Source organism: Equus caballus, chromosome 12 (genome assembly GCF_041296265.1).
Source record: "Equus caballus isolate H_3958 breed thoroughbred chromosome 12, TB-T2T, whole genome shotgun sequence".
NCBI lineage: Eukaryota > Metazoa > Chordata > Mammalia > Perissodactyla > Equidae > Equus > Equus caballus.
In genome coordinates this window covers 42,675,896-42,697,634 of record NC_091695.1, presented here as the reverse complement: position 1 = coordinate 42,697,634, position 21,739 = coordinate 42,675,896, and the positions used below count along the sequence as shown (strand labels likewise).

Genomic DNA, 21,739 nt, shown 5'->3' with positions numbered 1-21,739 from the left:
AGAGGTGTGTAGGAGCGCCCCTGTGGCAACAGGCGGGGAACGTGCGCAGAGTGCAGAAGAGAGGAAGGTTTGGAGAGGGCGGGGATGTGAAAGGGCTCGATGCCAGGCGGCAGGTGGAGTTGGGTGCCAAGGAAGGCCGCTGGCCTGTAAGTGTATGGGAAGGGGGACTGGGGGACGACAACGCGGGAGATGCCAGCCCCAGCTGAGGCACGGCAAGGGTGTGGAAACTGTTTTGGAGCGCGGGGGTGGGGGTGGGGGTGGGGTGGCGGGGCTCAGAGTGTAAACAACCTTTCTGAGGACACACATTCCGCTTCTCCACCTCTCCGGCACTTGATCCTGGGTCTCACCCCAGTGTCCCTCCCAAGCTGCTCCCGCATCCTTTCTCCAAACCTGGGACGCTCTTCTCTCTCCAGTCACTCCTGACGACCCCCCATCCGTCCTGAACCCCAGCTATGAGCCGCTTTGGGCCTCCATCTTCTCATGTGCGAAACTGAGGGCATGGTGTGATGACCCCCGAGTTGCTCCTTCTGGAGCCCCCGTCTGCTCGTGGACTGCCTCCGGGCCTGGCACGCCTTGGATTTCCCAGCCTGCGAGGCCAGGGCCGAGGCGGGGTAGGGGAGAAGGCCGTGGGGCCCCGAGGTTGGCCCGGCCGACCCCAGCGCCCCGCCCGATCCTTCCCGGTGACTCAGTCCGCGTGGCGCCTCACGTGACTGTCGTGTAAACACCTTCGGGGCTTCCGGGAGTCCCAGGGCCTCGGGGAAACCCGCTGCCTCCCCTCCCCCGTAACCACCCCCCCCCCTCGCCCGGGCCCCAATGGGCCTGGGGCGGGCGGGCCGCCTCCCATCAGCGAGGTCCCCTCTGCCTGAGCGGTTCCTGCATCTGTCACTTGGGGGCGGCCTGTGTCCCGAGGCCGGGGCGGCATCTGAGACGGCACGGAAGGAGGCTGTACTCCCAGGGGCTGGGGAGGCGGCGGCGGCGCCACTGCGCGCGGTTCCAGCCTCGGGGGAGGCAACCCCAGCGTCCATGTCAGACTTGGCCTTTGAGAACGCTTTTCCTGCCGGCTTGGTCCCTTAATAGTACTGGGGCCGGGATCGTGGTCCCTGATTCAGAGGCGTGGAAACGGGAGGGACTTGGGCGGGGGCGCCCCTGTGGGGCCTCAAGTGTGGTGGGAAGAGCCCAAGGCCGGGGCTCCTTCTCAGGGTTCCGAACGACCACAGGGACAGAGGGGGTGAGACGGGGCCACTGTCCCAGCTTTGTCACCCTGATGCTCCCTTCCCACTCTTCATCCCCTGTTCCCTCACACGGACAACTTCTGCTGCTTCTGTGGCCTCCACTTCCCCTCCCGACCCTCCCCTCCACCGGCCTGGGCCTCTCCGCAGTCTCTCTCCGCTGTACCTCCTACCTCCTCCCCTGAGCCCCACATCATCTGCCTTTAGAAGCGCTTTATAAACCACTCTTTGGTCCTGTCTCATCCATGGCCCTCCTGAATAAACCCAGGCTTCTCTTGGGTTACATCAGGCCCTTCAGGACTCGGCTGCCTTTTCCTGCTCCGGCTCCTCCTGGTGCTCCTGGCTCACCCTAGACACCCCCTCCCCAAGCCTGGCCAACTCCCGTTTGTCCCCAGATCTCAGCTCAGCCCTGCAGCCTCCTTGAAGATGTGGGTGTGAGGGGCAGGCTGCCGGGCTGCCTGCCTTTGGGAGAGAGCTGGCGCATCCCTGCTCCCTGTGGCCCAGCTCAGGCCTCCAGACAAGGGGACCAATGGCAGCAGGCCCGGGGGGGCTCCTCAGAGCTCAGAGAGCTGTCACCAAGTGTGGTCAGTCCACTTTCCACCCAGCTCAAACCAAAAACTCTGGGAAAGCTTGGGTTCGCTGAGAGTCACTGGGAGCAGCAGGCAAGATTTAGAGTTAAGTAACACTCCTCAGTTAAGAAGAAATTCCAAATTTGAAAATAAGGCAGAAGGATGACTGTCAGGCCCAAAAGGTCAGCCAGAGGGGGCTCTTTGGGATTCTCTAGGAGAAGGTACCTCGCTGACCTGTTCACCATTGCTGAGGGCCAGATGATACAACCATTATCTACATGTCAACCTTCCTCCATGACAGAAGTTATTTACATCTTACCAATCTACTTATTGCCCTGTCGGTCACTGGCCAGTTTTGTATGTAACTCAGAAATCTTACTTCAGCACCTTGTTTTGGTCCCTCTAAATACTTCTGTCTCTCCAGTTCTCTGTTTTTTTGTGGGGTTTTTTTGGTGAGGAAGATTGACCCTGAGCTAACATGTTACCAATCTTCCTGTTTTTTTTTCCTCCCGAAAGCCCCAGTACATAGTTGTATGCCCTGGTTGTAAGTCATTCTAGTTCTTCTATGTGGGATGCCGCCACAGCACTGCTTGATGAGCAGTGCTAGGTCCACGCCCAGGATCCAAACCAGCGAACCCTGGGCTGCCGAAGCACGACATGAGAACTTAACCACTTGGCCACAGGCCGGCCCCATCTTCCTCTATTTTGTATGTGGGATGCCGCCACAGCATGGCTTGACGAACTGTGTGTAGGTCGGTGCTGGAGATCCGGGCTTCAAACCTCAGGCCACCAGAGTGAAGCATGCGAACTTAACCACGATGCCACTGGGCCAGCCCCTCTCCAGTCCTCTGTGAACTAGCTCTTGCACCATTCTGGTACCCTACTTAAAGCATAAGTAATCTTTGACACATACTCTGCATGAAGGAGAGTCACTGCTTCTACCTTTGAAAATGATAGACTGTGACACTTTTGGAGACTGCCTCCCGATGAGGTCCGTTTGGACTCAGCTGGCAGAGCCGATTAAACTTTGTTGCAGAAGTGTCTCCAGTGGACTCATTTGAAACACTGCCTCTCCCACCTCAGGCTTCTGGGCTCCACTCTGTGATCTGTTTATTATTATTATTTATTTAGAAATACTGAAGTACACAGATACTTTCCTGTTATAAAGTTTAAAAAGCTAAAGTCCCTTGGACCATCACCTCCCATCCTACGCCTGTCCTAAAGTTGACTACTGCTGTCCTGGAATAGCTATATCGCAGTGTGCAGGATATATATACTCCAGATCATATATACATATATTAAATAGGGTGTGCGTATATGTGTGTATATTAGATACCACACATATACACATATAGACACCCTATTTAGTATATGTGTATGGTATATACATATACAGAAATGTATTATCATTTTAGTGGTTGGATTTTTTTCATAAATGGTATGATACTGGAGATACTGTTTTGCGACTTGTTTTTTCTCCTTAAAAATACCATTGGAGGGGCCGGCCCAGTGGCGCAGCAGTGAAGTGCGCACATTCCGCTTCGGTGGCCCGGGGTTTGCCAGTTCGGATCCCGGGTACGGACATGGCACCGCTTGTCAAGCCATGCTGTGGCAGGCATCCCACATATAAAGTAGAGGAAGATGGGCACGGATGTTAGCTCCAGGGCCAGTCTTCCTCAGCAAAAAGAGGAGGATTGGCAGCAGATGTTAGCTCAGGGCTAGTCTTCCTCAAAAAAAAAATACGGTTGGAGGTCTCTTTTGGTACATAAGACCAACGTTACTCTTTTTAACCAGTAACATGGTAACACAGACCATAACGTACCTAGGAATAAACTTAAGAAATGTAAAACTTTATGTAGAAAGTTAAGTATTTTGTTATTTTATAACAAATTAAAACAAAAGGTTGTAATATTTACAACCTTGTAATAGACAAATTTTATAAACAACAATGAAATGTATGGAGCAAAAAGTAAAAGTACACAGACACAGCCCCCACCCAAGGCAACAGCGTTGTATTTGACCAGGCTTCTTCTCTACATTTCTCGGAGTATTTCTGGAACTTGCTTTTGGAGTTGAGTTAAGGTGCCTGCTTACAGGGAGTTGAACACATCTATAAATAGCTGTGACGCAGCGTGGGCCTGTGAAATGCCAGAGCTGAGGCGCCCTGTGTGCTGGGAACCTGCGTCAGGAAGGCAGTCATGAGCCCAGGGCTGGGGGCGGGTGGCGCTTTAATTGGGCCCGGAAGGATGAGTCGGGGATAAGTTGGGCAGGACTCTCCAGGCAGAACACTTGGTTTGGAGGTGGGATAATCATTTCTACATGGCAAAGGCCTGACTATGGATGAGACTGAGGGCCCATGGAGAGGAGTGTGGGGCTGAGCCAGTCTAGAAGCCTGTGGCCACAGCCAGACAGGGGGCTGGAGTTCCAGTTCCAAGAAACAGGAAAATCCAGGCTGTGAAGCTCCTGCATCCCTCAGAGTGGGGACTATAGAGGAGCTCCTCTTCACTGCAAAGAGGAAATGTCTGTTCCCTGCAAAGGGTCTTTCCAGAATGCCGGAGCTGGGAACATGCTTGGCACAGAAATGGGAGGTACTCATGCTGCAACCCTGGCCTCAACCCCAGGGCACGGCCCAGAAGTTGAGCCTGGGAACTCTGCAGGCAGCTCCTCAACCCCAGGGTACTCAGAAGGGAGCCCCGGAACTCTGCAGGTGGCCCCTTACACCCCAGGGCACTCAGAAGGGGGCCCTGGAACTCTGCAGGCAGCCCCCTCTACTCCACATGTGGAGCCCTGGAACTCTGCAGGCAGCCTGCTCCATGCCAGGGCACGGCCCAGAGGGGAGCCCCGAGGCTCTGCAGGCAGCCCCCTCCACCCAGGGCACGCCCAGAGGGGAGCCCCGGGGCTCTGCAGGCAGCCCCCTCCACCCAGGGCACAGCCCAGAGGGGAGCCCCGGGGCTCTGCAGGCAGCCCCCTCCACCCAGGGCACGCCCAGAGGGGAGCCCCGAGGCTCTGCAGGCAGCCACTGGCAGTCAGTGGGAGCTGGTGGGCGAGACAGATCAGCCTCCTGTCTCTCTCCCATCTCCCCCTCTCCCATCTCATCAACTGGCAAATAGATGTTTTTGTCCTGAGTCATAAGTGCTAGTTCTGACCCTGGGAGTCCCTTTGAAGAGCTCCTGGTCCTTCAGTGAGGAAGCAAAAGAAGCCCGTCTGGAATTCAGGTTTCCTGCCCCTTAGACAGGTCAGGTTTACGGCTGGTCTTTTTCCCCCTTAAGAGACATGCCCAAATCGCGAGGTCACCCAGCCACGGGTGCCACCGTTAGTGCACTAGGCCAAGGCCTAGGTCTACCAGACCTTCGGTTCACCTGAAACTCCCACCCCACCTCAAAAGAACCTAAGAAAAAAAGGGTATTTATTGTATCACGTAACTAAAAAACCCAGAGGTAGTGAAACAAGCAACAGCCAGTGATGATTAGGTAGCCAGGAACTGAAGGTTTTTCTTTCCTTTTTGCAGTTGCTGATTGTAGCTTTTAGCTGTTTAACCCGCCCATTGTTAACTGTGCTGTCAGGCAATGTGCTGACTCCACTAGGCTCCCATAGAGACCATCTCCCTGGAGCCTGGGTCACCATGGAAATGGGTGTGTGAGCTGTTCTTCAGGAATTAGAACTCTTGTCCACTTCAGGCCGGCTGAGACCACCAACTCATCAACTGGGCCTGTGCAGATGTCTAAGTGACCTTTTCACATCAAGAGGCTAAAAACCCCACCCTCAGATCGTGCTAATGCCGCCATTTTGTGAACATGGGTCCAGCTCAGCCTTAAGTCAAAGGTGAGGACGGCGTGACCTTGACTCATTTCCCACGCTCTGTAACTGGAGGGCTGCAGCGCACAAACCCAGTATGTGGTTCACGCAGGCCTCCTCCATTCCTGCAGCTTGCTCTGTCTCACATACCTCATGTTTGCATCCTGCCTCTTGTTCTAGCACTTTTCCATTTTCCAGCTGAGTCCCGATGAGCTCTTCCTGCGTTTCTGGGTCCTTCATGCCGTTGACCTAATCTAATATGGTTATCATCTCAGGCATGGTAGTTTTCAACTCTAGAAGTTTGATTTGAGTCTTTTTTTCCCTCTTATTCTCTTTAATTAACATGATCAATCTTTCCTGCAGCTTCTTAAGCATATGGAATAAAACTATAATAACTGTTTTAATGTCCTTGTCTACTAATTCTATCATCCATGTAATTTCTGAGTCGGTTTCAGTTTTTTCCCTTCATCATGGGTCATGGACACAAACGAACACCTTTATTATTTATCAACAGACCAAACAAGTAGCACTTGAAGAACACATACGTGAATGAAAAGAGGGCTTGAAATAAAATTAAAATAACCCAATTTTGATATATAATCAAATAATTTTATAAGATGAATATATGCTAAAAGAAGATGGCATAACAACAGAATTAAACATTTTTCTAGTAATGTGTATCTACAAACCTATGGAAAAAATATTCTTTGTTTTAGGATTATTTCATTTCATCTCTGAAAAGGATCCGTTATCTATTTAAGCATTACATAATTACTCTCTGGTTCACTGATTCTATGCAATATTTAATTGTTTCTGATAATTTTTTTTTTGAGGAAGATTAGCCCTGAGCTAACATCCACTGCCAATCCTCTTTCTGCTGAGGAAGACTGGCCCTGAGCTAACATCTGTGTCCATCTTCCTCCACTTTATATGTGGGACACCTGCCACAGCATGGCGTGCCAAGCGGTGCCATGTCTGCACCCGGGATCCGAACCCAGGAACCCTGGGCCAGCAAAGCGGAATGTGTGCACTTAACTGCTGTGCCACTGGGCAGGCCCCTGAATATTTTTTATATTATCATAAATCTTCTTGAACTTTGTTCTGAGATGCAATTTCATAGTTTGGAAACAGTTTGTTGCTTTTGGATCTTGATTTTGAGCTTTCTGAGCTAAGACTGGGCGGCATTAATCTCAGGCTAACTTTGTCTCACTGTCTGGGCAAAGCCCTTTGGAGTACCTACCTGATGCCACTGACTCATGAGCTTTTCCACCGTCGCTGGTGGGATGTCAGTGTTGTGTGGTCTCTGGGAATTCCTCCTTCTAATCCCTTCTGGTGGCTTTTTCCCTGGCTCCAGATAACCTCCACACACTCACACACCGATCAGAACTCACCTGAACGCCTGAGGGAGCCCCTCTGCAGACCTTCGGAGTCCTTTCTCCTCTCTGGTTCTCTGCCCTGTGAGTTCTAGGCTCCTTGTTCTCCTAGCTCCTTCTGCCTGGCTTCCCCCCACTATGCTGTGGCCTGGAACTTTTCTTCAGACAGTAAGCGGGGAGATTTACAGGGCTCACCGTGTTTTGTCCTGCCTCTCCCAGTTCACAGTCCTTCGTTGCCTGATGATCAATATCTTAAAAACTGCTGTTTCTGATCTTTTGTCTGGTTTTTTAGTTGTTTGAGGCAGCATGGTAAATCCCCTCCCTGTTGCCCCTTCTTTGCTGGAAGTGGGAATTTAATGTATTTACATTTACTTCACTTACTGTTCCAAACAATAAGTGAATCAATAATACTGATATGATTTAATGGCAGATTCAAGAATACATTCCATCCCAATTACCTTCTTTCAAGATACGTTATGCTAACTTTTTCTCTTGTTGTATATCAAAACGGACTCATGACTTTTCAGCTTTATTGTATGTCAGGTGGTCTTGGCCAGTGGTCTGCTTTTGATGCTCAAATAGTCTCACTTTGGTCAGCGGGAGCCCTCTTAGTATGGCTTCTCTTATTTCAGCTTGACCCTATTTATTTGTCACAATCTCCTTCCTTACCGGGTGCGCCGAGATTTGCCAGGCTCCCGTGTTCTCACAGTCTGCCGCTCCAATTCTTGTGAAGACCACGTCAAACTGTTGTGATGATAAGCCCAGAGACTTGAAAACTTTGCAACACGGCTTTTGTTTCTTCCATAAGATCTGTGTGCAGAGGTTTACTATGAAGGGGAATGACCAACAGCAGCTGGAGAATATCCTATCTCAGTCTTTTAAAAATCAATTTATTGAGAGATAATCTATGTATACAAAATGGACCCACTTTAAGTGTACAGTTCAATGAGTAGACAAAGGTAATGACCATCATCGAGACAGAGAATATTTCTATCACTCCACAAAGTTTCCTGTGTCCCTTTGCAGTCAGTCTGCCCACCATCACCCAGCCAGGCAACCTCAGATCTGCTTTCTGTTACGTTAGATTAGTTGTGGCTTTCTAGAATTTCATATAAATGGAGTCATACAAACATATGCAAGACTTTTGTGTCTGGCTCCTCTATCTCAAGACATTTTTGGGATTCACCCACGTTGTTGCATGTGTCAGTAGTTCTTTCCTTTTTATTGCTGAGTAATATTCCATTGCATGGATGAACAACAAGTTGTTTACCTATTCATCTGTGATGGACATTGAGGATGTTTCCAATTTGGGGTTCCTATGAATAAAACTGCCCCGAACACTCAGGTACAAGTCTTTGTGTGGATATATGTTTTCGTTCCTCTTGGGCGAATATGTAGAAGTAAATTGCTAAGTCATGTGGTAAGTATATGTTTAACTTTATAAGAATCGGCAAAATCCTTCTCCGTTGTATCACTTTACAATCTCATCAGTAGTGTATGAGTTCTTCCTGCTCCACACCCTTGCCTATACTTGGTGTTGCTCAGACTTTTTAACATACCAACTTTATAGGTTTTCTTTTAAACATGGGTACCCTCAAGATGCCTCCCAATCACTCCAGAAATCGTTTGGACATCCACAGGGGAGGGAGACCCTTGAATTAAAACTACAGAGCTTCAAAAGGCTGATAATAGACAGTTGGAAAGGCACTTCAAGAGTACCTTTGGAAAACAGAGTCAGAGTAAATAAGGTAAAATAAAACCGGAAGGAGAAGTAGATGTACATTTGAAAGGAAACAAAGTTCTTGTCCAGAAGAATAAGGAGAACTATGGCATTAGAAATCTGTAAAGGGAATCACGCTGTTTAAGGGAATAAAATGTTTAGGACCCCTTCTGTTAGGTCGGCATTTATCTTTTAGTATGTAGGCTTGTTATGGGCTGAATTGTGTCCCCCCCCAAATTCTTACATTGAAGTCCCAACCCTCAGAATGACACTGTATTTGGAGAGAAGGTCTTTAAATGATTAGGTTAAAATGAGGCCATTAGGGTGGGACCCTTATCCAATATGACTACTGTCCTTACCAGAAGAGGAAGAGATGCCAGGGATGGCCACGTAAAGAGGCGGCAGGAGGGCAGCCATCTGCAAGCCAAGGAGAGAGGCCTCAGAAGAACCTAACCTGGCCAGCAGCTTGATCTTGGACTTCCAGCCTCTACAACCGTGAGAAAATAGAATTTCTTTTCTTTTTTTTTTAAAGATTGGCACCTGAGCTAACAACTGTTGCCAATCTTCTTTTTTCCCCCTCTGCTTTTCTGTTTTCTCTCCCCAAATCCCCCCGCTACATAGTTGTGTACTTTAGTTGTGGGTCCCTCTAGTTGTGGCATGTGGGACGCCACCCCAGCATGGCCTGATGAGCAGTGCCATGTCCACGCCCAGGATTCGAACCGGTGAAACCCTGGGTCACTGAAGCAGAGCGTGTGAACTTAACCACTCAACCACGTGGCCAGCCCCAAAATTTCTGTTGTTTAAGCTGCTCAGCCTGTGGTATTTTGTTATGCCAGCCTCCGAAAACTAATACAAGGATATAAAATTCTATTGATTTTGTCATTCATTGCTGGATCCAGCTGGACCTGAAGATGGAGGCTACTTCTGATCTTTTGAGAAGACCTACTGTTGCCCTTTTCCAGCAGTGTGACTTTGGAAAGCTAGTTAATTTCTCTGTACCCTGTGTTTTTTCATCACTAAAACTATACTAAGGGGCTTTTCGGAGGATGAAAGCATCCAGCACCTGGCACATAGAAGGTGATCAATAAACATTAGGCCCTGGGGCTGGCCTGGTGGCACAGCGGTTAAGTATGCATGTGCCGCTTCTCAGTGGCCCACGGTTTGCCGGTTTGGAACCCGGGTGCAGACATGGCACCGCTTGGCAAAAGCCTTGCTGTGGTAGGCGTCCTACGTATAAAGTAGAGGAAGGTGGGCACGGATGTTAGCTCAGGGCCAGTCTTCCTCAGCAAAAAGAGGAAGACTGGCAGTAGTTAGCTAAGGGCTAATCTTCCTAAAAAATAAATAAATAAATAAATAAACGTTAATCCCTTTCTGTTTTCTCAGACTGTATCCTGTCCAGTGTCTTATAATAACCCCTGTGTTTATGCTGCATTTTAACTGTATTTATATAGTCTATTTTTGGTATTTTTTCTAATTAATAGGCAGGGCAGTGGTTAATATTTCTAATTCACAAACTAAAACACTGTGGACAAGTGCAGTGAGTTGCTGGAGGTCACACAATGAGGCTGTGACTGTCAGGAGACAGGCCAGACCGTCCCTAGACTGTTGGCACCTTCTCCACATTTGACACCATTGCCACCTGGTGAAGTATGCCAGGCTGTCTGTCCTACACTAAGTGACCTCAGCAATTGTGCCTTTTGAACTCTGCTTTTTAATTTCTCTGCCCCCGCCCGCTTGGGTCAGGCAGCCAACAGCCCATCTGCAGCGGTCCTGCCACCCTTTGGTAACTGGTTGTTTCTTAGTGGCTCTGGCCTTGGGAATCAGACTCTACTTGATAGAAAGGTGCGTAAAACAGAAGTCAGTAAGGTCAGAGGTGGGGATTCCGGGAGCTACGTTCCTGTATCTCGCGCTATTGGTTTTAACTGCTCAGAGGCCTCCAGGGCTCCCTTTTGGGGTGTGGGAGGCCAGCTGCTGGTTATGTAGTACCTGCCTACCTGCCCGACCCCAGCATCACCTCACCAACGGCAGTGGCACAGTCAGTGCCTAGTGAATAAATGGTCTAGTGGTTTTGAGAAATGTGAGATTTGATGTTGCCTCAAATCATGCCACCAAAGGGCTCTCCCCAAGGTCACCAGGCACTCCAGTCTCTAAACCCCGTGGGCAATTTTCAACAGCTGTGGGCTCTGGGGAAGAGAGAAACCAGGCACAGCTCCAAGGCTTCCAGCGGGAGCTGCCGTCAGCTGCAGCAGGAGCAGATTTTGAGGAAAGACCAGCAGCTCCATTTTGGAGTTAGGAAGGAGAGGTCTGGCTGGAGGTACAAATTTGGAAGTCAGGAGCATATTAATACTAATTTAAAGCCAGGAGACCAAGACCAAGGGAAGGAGTGTACACAGGGAAGAGCAGAGCTCTGAGGAGCTCCAACATTTAGAAGTGGAGGTGAAAAACAACCAGAAAGGAAGGCTATGAAAGAGTCGCCCATGTGAGAGGAAAGCAAAGGAAGTGTTTTCAGAGGAGGGCGACGTCAACCGTGTCAGATTTTGTTATAACTTCCCTGAGACCACCGTGTGGAGAGCTCATCCATAGCCCACCGGAGCTCCCAGCTTAAACCAGGCCCCACGGCAGCCCCGTCAATGAGCGTCATGAACGTCCAACCCAGCTGAGCCTTCAGATTGACCGCAGCCCCAGCAGACATCTGACTGCAACCACACGACAGACTCCAAGAGAGAACTTTCCAGTCAAGACCTTCCTGAGTTCCTGACCCACAAAACCACGAGCAAAGTAAAATTGTAGTTTTGAGCCACTAAGTTTTGAGGTAAATTGTGAGATTTTATGAAGTAAGACCTAGTCAAAGTTCTCAGACTGTGAATGCAAAGATCCTGCGTTTGTTTACCAATGAGCCTCAGGCACACAAATGCCTGGTATAGCCCAACCATCCAGGAAATACTTGTTATATGAGTAAATAAACCCAGGAATTTGTCTCTTGGTCATAAGTTCCTGGGGATAAGTGACTGTATCATAGTCATCTGAATTTTAGAGTCAGATTGTACGACCAACTGTCTGTGTCATTGGGCAGTCATGTGCTGCATAACAATGTACCCCACATTGGTGCGGTGGTCCCACAAGATTAGTACCATACAGCCTAGGTGTGCAGTAGGCTCCGGGTTTGTGTAAGTGCACTCTATGATGTTCGCACAACGATGAAATCGTCTAACGACGCGTCTCTCAGAACATACCCTCATAGTTAAGTGATGCAAGACTGTAGTAGGAGGGGCTTTTGCCACATTTACCCTGTTTTGTTTAATTCTCCCAGGGGGATATGTGGTGTGGTGGGTAAACTCTAAGATGGCCTCAAGGATCCCCACCTCCTGGTATTCACGCCCTAGTGTGGTCCCCTTCCACACCGTATTAGAACAGTCTGTTTGACTGTTCTAAAATACAATGTATTAACAGAAAATTTGAGGTACAGTAAGGCCAAAAGATCAGGAAATAACTGCCATTGAAGAGACAGTTCATGGGGCGGCCCTGTGGCCCGGTGGTTAAGTTCAGCATGCTCCACTTCAGTGGCCCAGGTTCGGTTCCCAGCTGCGGACCTACACTACTCATTGGTGGCTGTGGCAGTGACCACATGCAAAAGAGAGGAAGATTATTAGCTCAGGGTGAATCTTCCTCAGCAAAAAAAAGAAAAAAAAAAGGAAAAAAGAGATAGTTTGTTACAGTTTCCAAGAGGAGAGGGCATGCAACACCAGGGGGTGGGGGAGGCACACAGGGTAGCACTGGGGTCAGTTTGGGGGGAACTGTGGACAAGAGCTTTTATTACAGTTTCTAGGGAAGGAAGGGGTGAGGCAGGACAAACAGGTTTTGGATTAGCTAGTTTAAATAATTTTGTCAGGCTCTGGGGCATAGGGGTTGTCCCTAGTTGTCTACTACCTGGCCCTGAGGTCATTAGTGTAGATGGACAGTGGCCTAGAACCTGATAAAAGAGGAGGTTGGGGATGTGGACTCTGGATTGGTTGGTCCGTATTTGAAGGGCAAGTTCTCAAAGAATTATTTACTATCCCTGGGAATTGGCTAATCCTGGGAGGGGCAGTCCCTTCAGGGTCAGCAAGGCCCCAGACATCAAAGTATTAGAATACAGAAAATAAAAGACATGGTTAATACAGTGACCAACAGAATATGACAGAAGTGATGGTATATCATTTCCAAGATCAGGTTATAAGGATACTCTGTCTATCTTCAGTGTGCTCTCTCTCTCATCTTGCTCTAGGAAAGTCAGCTACCAAGTTGCAAGAAGTCCTATGGAGAGGTCCATGTAACCAGGAACTGAGGCCTCCTGCCAACAGCCATGCGAGTGTGCCATCTTGGATGTGGATCCTCTAGCCCCAGTGAAGCCTTCAGATGACAGCAAGCCCCGCTGACAATTTGACTGCAGTCTCTTAAGAGACTCTGAGCTGAAACCACCCTGCTAAGCCACTCCCAGATTCCTGACCCACAGAAACCAGTGAGATAATAAATAGTTGTTGTTTTAAGCCACTACACTTTGAGGTAACTTTAACGCAGTAACAGATAACTAATACCTGTGGTAAGAGCCTCGTTTTATGGATGAAGAAGGTGAAGCTCAGAGGGACAAGGTGACCGACCAGCTCAAGGTCTTGGAATGAACAAATGGCAGAACTGGCTTGCAGTCAGAGTAGGGCCTTACAGGTGGTATGTTGTCAACAGATACTTACTGAATTGGCTCAACCAATCATATTTTTCTGATATCAAGTTAGGTTAAAGTTGAGCTACAACAGTGAGCAGTTAAAACCAACTATTATAACCACAATAAGAGTCGGTATGCCTAATCAAGTGTAATGGCTCCCAGGGACATCTGTTCCATTAGGTGACTCACTGACCCAGGGAAAGGCCAAGGCCTGTGTGTGTGGACATCTGTCCTCTTTGTTGCCCAGAATCCAAATGTTCTTATTTTGGGGGGAATCCCAAGACAGCTAAGAAATAGGGCTTATATCAGTCAGGATCCAAGCAGGAGACAGAAACCACACAGTAATTTGAACAGTGATTTAATATAAAAGTTATTAACTACAACAAGTGATTGAAATAAAAAGGAACTGGTTTGTAAGAAGAATTCTGAAGAAATAGCAGGTATAAGGAGTGGCCACTACCCCAGGGCTGAGCAGATGCCCAAGGAAAAGGCTCCCCACTGAAGGGCTGTAATCCAGGCCTTGTTGGCTAGGACATGGTTCAGGATTATAGAATAGCAGAGAAATTACTGCAGTGCCACACTGACAGAATTTGCTGGAAATCTGCCCTTTAGGGTACTGGGGAAAGCTGTTCAAGGGGAAGTGTCTCAGCAGAAGGACTCCATTACAAAACTGCCTGAAGGGGTACGCTGCTGGCTCCTGGGTGCTGCTGACTGCTGGGCACTGCAGGAGCCTGGCGCAAGAGAAGCCACCTACACTGCAGAGGCCTGCCAAGTGGGCAAAGCAGGAAAGAAAACGCCTTTCTTCTGCAATGTGTCTCCAGTGCCCTCTACTGACAAAATTTAATATCATGCCTGCTGTCAGAGGAAAGATATTTAAAGGGCTCAGATCCGCTTTTGGAGAGCAGACAATGAAGGCTGAATTTGGAGCTGAGAGGCAATAAATTGATAACTAGCACAACCTGGCTCCAACATCCACAGAAATTCTACAGCTCAGGCACATTTTTCTCAAGGCAGCAAGTGAGTTTTTCCCTGGCTTGAGATAAGTAAAAAATCCATAAAAACTAATCATGGGGGCCAGCCCCAGCAGACTACTGGTTAAGTTTGGTGCACTCAGCTTTGGTGGCCCGGGTTTGGTCCCCAGGCGTGGACCTACACCACTCATGTATAAGTGACCATGCTGTGGTGGCAGCTCACATACAAAATAGAGGAAGATGGGCAACAGATGTTAGCTCAGGGCGAATCTTCCTCAGCAAAAAAACCAAAAACTAGTCATGGTAACTAACTCTATTAGGCAGAAGTCTCAAACTACTGTTGGTCAGCCAAGTAGGTAAAAAAAAAAAAGTACAATGGGCCAGGTTTATGAAAAATCAAATGCCTGGAGAAAAAACCCACCTAAACTTATTTTTTTATTGAACCACAGTGCCAGCACGTAATATACAAAGTTTATAATACTAGATATTTCAAATATAAAATTTTAAAATACATATCAAAAAACAGAAATCTTTAATTATTAAAATTTTATTTCATAATCTGTTACTCCCTTGAATTGGAACCTGAAACCTGACACCTTTTTTTCTGCACCAGGATGTCAATGTCTGGTCTCATATTTCGAGTTGCAATGTGCAGAACTGAATTCAATCTTGTATCCTTTAACTGGGAGCGAAATTTAGTTTTACTCAATTTCATAACAGAAAACAGCTGTTCACAGACACAGGTGCTTCCAAACATGGACAGAATCTTTGCACAGTGGTTTCTATACCTAGGGTAACTCTTGCTGAGGTATTTGTAGAATTCTGGTATTCCAGTGGCATCATACTTAGTTTTCAGTACCGTATTACACTGTAGTTCAATAACTTCCATTTGTAATTCCTCATTAACACTGTCAATGTTAATTGAAAAAGGTGAGCTAAACAATGTGAGTTCATTTTCATAGCGTTTGAAATCAAAGAACCTTTCTTGGAATTCAATCTTCAACTCTACAATTCTGAGGATGTAGATTAAGCCATCACTTTCATTTCTGGAAACTGACTTCAGTGTAGGAAAGCGTGCCAGATTATTTACTGCCAAATGAGTTTCCCAAAGACTCAATTTTGCTAGGAAAGAGCAAACTGTACCATACATTTGTGTAACTACTTGTGAATGTCTTTGCAGAGAAATATTCAAAATGTTTAGATGGTTTGTAATGTCAACCAAAAAGGCCAGGTCTCTGAGCCAGTCTTTGCTGGTGAGCTGGGGAAGGGATTTCCCCTTGGATGACATGAACGAATCCATCTCTTTTATCAATTCAAAAAATCTCTTCAGCACCATGCCACGACTAAGCCACCTTACCTTTGTATAGTAAAGGAGATTACCATATCGCGCAGCCAGTTCCTCAAGCAAAGCACCGAACTGTCTGTGGCTGGAGCCACGGGAACGTATCCACTTCACTGTGTTAATCACCACATCCATGACATGTTCTGGTTTTAACTTTTTGGTTCAAGACAATTCCTGGTGAATAATGCAGTGAATGGATTTAAGTTCTGCTTCCTTGCAAAACATTCTGACCTTGGACTTAAGTTTTGCAACAAGTCCAGTGTTCTCACAGACCACAGGAGCACCGTCTGTGGTCACACTCACTAATTTTGACCAGTCACCATCAAACTTTTCAAGACTTTTCTCAACATATAAAAATAAGTCATTTTCAGATGTTGGGTCTGTCATGGGTACCACGTCCAAAAGTTCTTCAGTGATGTCAAAATTCTCATCAACACCACAGATAAATATAATTAACTGGCTTGTATTATTTATGTATGTGCTCTCATCAACTGCAATAGAAAATGTCACAAATGACTTCACTTTTTCTCACAACTTGTCCTGTAAGTTCTCAGCCATATCTTTTACTCGCTGAGCAACAGTATTTCCAGTTAGACTTATGTTTGCAAATGCTTGTTTCTGTTCCGAACACATGATTTCAGCTGCACGCAATAGACAGTCTTTGATAAACTCACCATCTGTAAAAGGTTTTGATGCCCCGGCAATTTTTTCACTTATTACATAACTGCATTTCACAGCAGCATCACTTATTTTACTTGCATTCGATCATAAATGCTGGAGAAAGTTTAGTCCTTTTTTTAGTTCCCTAAGTTTTTCATCACGCATCTTTTCTGTATACCAGTCAAAAGTCTTACTATGGTTTGATTCATAATGGTGTCTTAAGTTGTATTCTTTTGACACCGACAAAGTTTGGTTACATATTAAACACATAGGGCTATTCTTTACTTCCACAAAGAAATACGCTCGCTCCCACTTTTCTTGAAACATGCGACGCTCTCAATTCATCTTTCGTTTTCCCACTTTTCATAGAGACATAGGTACAAAAAGAGAGTTCACTTTTCTTTACTATAAGAGAAACATCAGCACAAGCCTGATGCTAAATGGTACCTGACACTGGTTGTGAGGAGCAACAGGAAGGAGTGGGGACTGCAGCAAACTGCAGAACTGTCCAAAGGCGGCTGGCACTAGTCAGCTATTGGTATGTGGGACCACAGGCCCATTGTCGCCAGATCTTCCCAATTTTGGAAGCAAAGCCAGCCATGAATTTTAACACAAAAATCGGCTGACTTTTAGATATTGTGAATTAAAACAAAAAATGTTAGACATCGTGCAGGGCAATCAAAATAAGTCATGAATAGTCCCTGGGCACCAGTTTGGGGCCTCTGTATCCTCACTCACCTCCTAGCATAGGGCCAACCACTTCCACGGTCGTCAGGGCTTCTACCCCACACTGACCCAGGGCGGCTTCATCCCGTAGGGGAGAACCCGCCGGAAGCACCACCTTATCTTCAGGGGTGAGGCCCTCCAAGGAGGCTACATAGGCTTAAGGAAGAAAGGAAGAGTCAAGAATGTTCTCCGAGGAAGCCAGAGGAGGACAGGCAAAGGGCCGTGGGTTACGGACGCTCAGGGATACACTCTTATCTTCACCTTGATCTGGGCAACTGTCTCCAGGCTGGTCACTTCAAGAGTGTGCAGCTCCCGGGCGCGGACAAACAGCTGCATGTTGGCGACTTGAGGACGGAGAAGAGTGAGGTCAGCAGCTGGGGGAGACAGGAGGAGGGGCGTGGGAGTCCAGGACAGTTCGTGGGGCCGAAGGGCGCTTGTGGACGGGACAGCATCCTACGGGACCCGCGGGGTAGAGAGGACCAGAGCGCGCAAGAGGGACACGCGCGGGGCGGGCCGGGCCTCCCGCCGGCCCGGGGTCCGGCCCTGCTTCTCCGTTCTCCCGAGCCCCGTTGGCTGCAGTCCCTCAGGTGTCACCTTTCAGTTCTACGGGGATCTTACCTGGGACTCTGCCTCGCGCCGCCGTAACCATGGAAACCGAATCCCGAGGGTACACAGCGAGGGCGACACCCGCCACTAGGGGCGCATTGCGTCACTGCCCCGCGCCGCCTCACGCCCTCCTCCAAGGCCACGCCCCCGTCCCCCTCGCCACGCCCCTCCGCGGTCTGCGCAGGCGCAGGAGCTGTCCAGGGCGCGCCGAGCCTCTCAGAGGGGCGGGTTGAGATAGTGACGTCTGCGCTCCGGTGGGTCCCGCAGAGGTGGAAAGCGGGCTCCCTGCCGGCCTGGCACGCGGCAGAGGATGCGAGCCGCTTCGCCTAGCGCTCGGACGGAAGCCTAGCTATTTGTCGGGACCTTGGAGCAGAGTGCTCCGCTGGAACCTCGGTTTTCTCATTCGAGGTGGACATCTTTGTTTAAGCACAGAGTTAGGGTGCAGAGCTAGCGAGCGGGCTGGCGACGGGTGCGCGAGGCAGACGGTCCCGCGGCGGGGCTTCAGGTGCGGCCAGGATGTAGAGGGCGCAACCCGGGAGCGGGCGGCCCGGGACGTCCCAGGTGGCTCCAGCTACAGCGGGGGAGATGAGACTGACCAGGATCAGTGCGTCCCAGAGCCTCGGACCCCCAACCCGTCCCGCTTTGCCTCTCCCATTGTAGCCATCAGGCCTAGTCCAGCGATGGGTGGGGTGGGGGTGGGGGGCTGTTGGAAAGAAAAATACTCGAAGAGGATCCTTAAGACAAAATCTAGGTCTGAAACCCAACTCAGAATTTACTCTCTCCCGGCCTAACTCTTCTCTTCTGTGAAGCTGGGTAGAAATAATTACTGTCTTGTAAGATTGAAAGAAATACATATGACTCCCACTTAGCATAAAACCAAAACTGGGGAAAGCTGGGAAAAAGCCTGTCCCAGAAAGATAGACTTTTAAATATTGAAAACCTTAGATCTTGGCCTGGTGTGATGGTTCAGACTTTGGAGCCAGACTGAGTTCAAATCCCAACTCCATGACATACAATCTGTATGACCTTGGGCAAGTCACGTCATCTTGGTACCTCAGGTTTCTTATCTGAGAATGGAAATAATAGAACCTACTCATTGTTGTGAGAATTATATATATTTAGAACAATGTCTGGCACAGAGTAAGCGAAACATAAATTACTGTTAATAAGTAAATAAAATGGAAATATGTTGAGTTAGACTTGTGATCCAGACATTTTTTCAGAATTCTTCAAATGCATCTCCTCACTTGAGCCCCGCAGATGCTCTGGAGAAGCAGGCTCATCAGAGCCCAGCCCTTTTCCAGCCTCGTGTCCCACCAGTCTCCCGGGCTCCTGATGAAATGAACTCAATGCTTTTCTAGCTCCAGGCCTTTGCTGCTGCTTTGCTCCCCACCTGGCATGCTCTCCTTTCACCTGCTGAGTTTCTGCCCATCCCTGGAGGCCAGCGGCTGAGAGGAAGATGGTTGTTTCTTTGCTTCAGACACAGACCCGGGGGCTGCCTAATCACCCTACCATGGTGGAGCCTGTGGTTGAGTGCTGTCTGTGGAGCTCCTGCTGCTCCCAGAAGCATCCCAAAGCCCCCAAACACACACAATGTCTCATCTTGAATGCCTGGCACCTCCACCTCATGTGAGCCCAGGACATGAGGTAGCTTGCAGGTTGGGGGACCTCTAAGGGTACTGTGAGGGCAGCAGTATCCATCACCTTGGCCCTTGGAATTTGTAGAAGAGCCCTACCCCCACACTCCATGGACTCCTGCCTTAACCTGTGGTCTGCCTGGTGGAAACAGGACCTGTGGTAAGATCCCCCAGGGCTGGCATCTACCTCAGGCTTGTGGTAGGGCCCAGAAGTAGAGTCCTCTGTTTCCTTGGTACCCACCCGCACAACTAGGGCAGGGCCTTCCCAGATGGGAGAAAGGGAAGCGCAGAGAGGACCAAGGGCATGGATGCCCGCAGCAGGCCTGTGTTGCTGCCGTAGCCTCCCTCTCCCATCCCTTCTTGTGGTTTCTAATTCAAGGACGTGTGGCATGCTGAGAAGAACACAGGCATGGAAGTCAGTGAACCTGGGTTTGATTTTGGCCCTGCCACTTAACTGCTAGTGTGACCTCGAGTTAGTCACTTAGCCTCTCCCAACCTCAGTTTCAGCAACATAGAGCTAACGCTGCACCTGACCTCAGAGGGCTGTTGGGAGGATAAAATGAAGATCCACGTAAGTCACTTAGAATGCTGTTCCTTTGTTCAGAGATCTATGTGGGACTTCCTGGCCTAAAGAAGGGAGAGGTCATTCTCAGAGGGCCACCTAAAGACCCACAGCAGCTGTGGCCCTGCTTTCTTTCTTCATACATTCATTTCTTCCTTCATTCCATAGATGCCTATTGAGCACCTACTCAGTGCTGGGCCCTGTGCTGGACATTGGGGTCCCAGGGTGAACTATCTTGTCTTGACTCTAAACTTAGGGAGACGGGAGGCCCTTGACCTGGAATCTGAAGGTGGCTTGGCCAACTAGTGCCCTGCCCCTCTGCAGACTCTTCGAGGGGACAGGTCCTCAGCTCTGGGGGGATGAGGCCTAGGGAGAATTGCCTTGTCATCTCTACCCTTCTCAGACCCCCCATTCCCACCCAACCTGCCCCACTTTATGAGATGCTTCCAGGTGCCCAACATCACCCACCGTATCTACAAGGACCACCCACAGCAAGCTCCAGGTGAGAAGAGAGGGAGACGTCTGGCTAGTGGGTGAGCTGTTCCCTCTGGGAGGCGGGCTGTTAAAGGAAGAGATGATTGCAGTGATGGAAGGGGCCCCTGGGGAATCATGGGGTCAGGCTGGAGCCCAGCAGCCCTGTTCCAAGGTGCTGAAGCATCAGCATGATGGCCAAGGAAGTGGATTGTGACCCTCTGACCTCTTTCTGGGGGGGTGGGAGGGATGGGGAGGCTGGCCCAAGCTGGGAGAGGAGCAGAGAATGTCAGAGACTGAAGGAGGAGGCAGCCGCTGTGAGCTTGCGAGGGAGCTTAAGATCACAGCACACTGCTCCTGCTGGGTCCCAAGCCGTGGGGCCAGGGGGCGGGGGGGTCTCCTTGGATCCCCCTCCAGGTCCCAGGTGCCTGGAGTACAGGCTCAGACCGCAGTGCCCACCCTGGCCCCTCCTGCCACCGACCATCATTTGCATTTCCTGCACCAGGGCCTGTTTTTGGTCCTTCTCTTCCTGCTCCCCCAGGGCCACTCTGGACCTACTAGCCTCTAGCCAGACCACTTCCCCTTTGACCTCATCCACCCGGTCCTCCCTGGAAGAGCCATCCTGGTCCTCGGAGGCAGAGATGAGGGTGGTGGTGAGTTGATCCTGGGAGCCCGGGATGGAGAGGCCAGGTGGGGAGCACACCCTGAGGAGTGTGGTCACTCCAGGGCCCCTCAGCCTTGGGGTTCGGAGGCCCCAGGCTCTCCTCCTCCCCTTCCCACAGGAGTGGGCAGATGGTGCTAATTCACCTGCTACATGTGGCCCAGGGGACGGGCAGCTCCTGAGAGGACCCGCAGGACCCTGCCCTCTCGTCTTGGCCCCACTGCCCCACGGGGGTGAGCAGGAGTGCTCCTGGGAGAGGGCCCCAGGCACCCCACCCTGACACCTCTCTCCTGGGGGACCAGGAAGCCCCTGATGGGGGGGTGGGCAAGGGCCTGGAGCGGAAGCAGGAAAGAAGCAGGGACGCCACGGGGACTTGAACCCCGGCCCAGCAGTGCTGGGTGTGCCGCCACCAGCGCCTTTTGCTTTTTCCTGCTCCTTTTCTCACAGACTCAAAGGTGAAAAGCAAAACCTGGATGCGGCCATGAGCCGCATCCAGTAAAAGAAACACCTGCGGCGGCTCCGCACCTCCCTCTCTCCCAGGCTCAGCCTCCCCACCCTGACGCCCTTTCACAGTGCAGCCGGGGGGGACACATGTCCCCTCGGCTGCATGTCCACGTGTTTCCCGCTGTGCGGGCTGCACGTCCCACTGCCGGAGCGCGTGAAGTCAGACAGGCAAACTGAACCAGTTACAATCCTGCTTGTTCTAGGACGGCGTCAG

The 21,739-nt window shown here is 49.6% G+C and overlaps 2 long non-coding RNA genes across 4 annotated transcripts; one reads left to right on the top strand and one right to left on the bottom strand.

Moving 5' to 3' along the window:
- LOC106781495 (uncharacterized) lies at nucleotides 1-13,216 on the top strand. Of its 3 annotated transcripts, none has more exons than XR_011424108.1 (4): nucleotides 1-146; nucleotides 5,476-5,620; nucleotides 9,049-9,181; nucleotides 12,951-13,216. It is a non-coding gene; the product is annotated as an uncharacterized lncRNA (long non-coding RNA). The 3 variants fall into 3 exon arrangements; XR_011424106.1 differs by having other exon boundaries at nucleotides 35-146; nucleotides 5,307-5,620; XR_011424107.1 differs by lacking the exon at nucleotides 5,476-5,620 and having other exon boundaries at nucleotides 35-146.
- A 511-nt stretch (nucleotides 13,217-13,727) lies between these two features.
- Nucleotides 13,728-19,413, bottom strand: LOC100629234 (uncharacterized). The gene is made up of 3 exons (XR_011424109.1): nucleotides 17,703-19,413; nucleotides 17,346-17,458; nucleotides 13,728-17,240 (listed from the first exon to the last, which is right to left on the bottom strand). It is a non-coding gene; the product is annotated as an uncharacterized lncRNA (long non-coding RNA).
- Between the last annotated feature and the right edge of the window lie 2,326 nt (nucleotides 19,414-21,739).